Source organism: Vulpes vulpes, chromosome 15, assembly GCF_048418805.1.
Source record: "Vulpes vulpes isolate BD-2025 chromosome 15, VulVul3, whole genome shotgun sequence".
NCBI classification, from domain to species: Eukaryota; Metazoa; Chordata; class Mammalia; order Carnivora; family Canidae; genus Vulpes; species Vulpes vulpes.
In genome coordinates, this window is record NC_132794.1 from 81,169,329 (window position 1) to 81,170,953 (window position 1,625).

General features: G+C 43.5%; 1 pseudogene; it reads left to right on the forward strand.

Moving 5' to 3' along the window:
- Nucleotides 1–351: 351 nt before the first annotated feature.
- LOC112913545 (dolichyl-diphosphooligosaccharide--protein glycosyltransferase subunit TMEM258 pseudogene) lies at nt 352–713 on the forward strand (annotated as a pseudogene).
- Nucleotides 714–1,625: the final 912 nt, after the last annotated feature.

Consider the following 1,625-nt stretch of genomic DNA (forward strand, 5'->3'; position numbering starts at 1 on the left):
TAGGTAACATAATTCAAGTAGGAAAAAAACTGGGCCTTGATTTAAACAGAAACTCTAACCACTCAAGGGAATTCTAGATTACTTTCTTCTTTCCTCATGCCTCTTCACTTCATGCTTTACAGGAGGCTCAGAAAATGGGAAATGTGCTACATGGACTAGCAGGTAAGTTAGATCAAGCCAATGAAGCTATAGACCTCCTTGATTAGGAGGTTTGTGAAAAAGGACTGGGAGTAGGGTGAAATAGGCATGGCACTCAGCTTGGGCACATTTAAGGGTCTGTCAGAAAACCATGTAATCAAGCCAATGTGTTATTCTGGTGGTGGAGCAGTGGATTAAACTGTGCCTGGCAAAATGGAGCTCGAGGCCATGAGCCCAGGGAACCCCACTCTGTCTTCCCCCATCTGACTGTGGTGCTGTTGGCCTCTGGCATGTTCTTTACCACATAGTTCTTCATTAATAAAGTTACCTCCACATTTATGAAGTACTTGGGATATCTACAAACAGCTCCTCATCTCCTTGGTGTCTTTCTTCTTCATGGGCTTCAGAGTCCTCTTCCTTCTGCTCTGGGTTGACATCTACATATGAACTCCCAAGGGTTCCAACCAGGCAGCTTCACTAAATCCCTGCTTTTGTAAATTTTTTTACTTTTTTTTTTTTTAAAGATTTTATTTATTCATGAGAGACATATACAGAGAGAGAGGCAGAGACACAGGCAGAGGGAGAGGCAGGCTCCATGCAAGGTGCCCGATGTGGGACTTGATCCTGGGACTCTAGGACCACGCCCTGGGCCGAAGGCAGGCACTAAACCGCTGAGCCATCCAGGGATCCCCCCCCCCCACTTTTTTTTTTTTTTACTATTGCTGGAAGTGTCCCACCTGCTCCCCACAATAAAGACAGATGTGTAACAGAAACAAACAACCCAACCCTGTAATCAAGAAAATATTTTAATGTAATCTTTTAAAAAGGATTTTATTTATTTGAGAGAGAGTGAGAGTGAGAACGAGAGAGATCACAAAGGGAGAGGGAAAAGCAGACTTACCACTGAGCAGAGAGCCTGATGTGGGACTCAATTCTAGGACCCCAAGATCATGACCTGAGCCAAAGGCAGACATTCAACTAACTGAGCCACCTAGGTACCCCTTAATGTAATCCTTTAAAAAAAATCAAGACTAATGCCAAAAAATCTATGATAAAATATAATTTTAGATAAAGAAGTAACAGTGCTGTGCTCAGCTGTACTGGAATTTGATGCTGAAGGAAAAATCAGTAATGCTGATCTTTTTTTCTTTTTTAAGATTTTATTTATTTATTCATGAGAGACAGACAGAGAGAGAGAGAGGCAGGCTCCATGCAGGGAGCCCGATGTAGGACTCCAGGATCACTCCCTGAGCCGAAGGCAGATGCCCAACCACTAAGCTACCCAGGTGTCCCACTGATCTTCCTTTTGTTTAAAACTGTATAGACACTGAAAGGGCCACCCCCATGTTACACTCAAATCAGATGGAGATGTGCAGAGATGGTTTCAGATAGACTATCCAGGGGTACTGCAGCTCAGTGTCTACACTAATAGGACATCACTATTGGGCTGCCTTCTTCAGCTCAATCTCTCCTACGAGACTCTCATA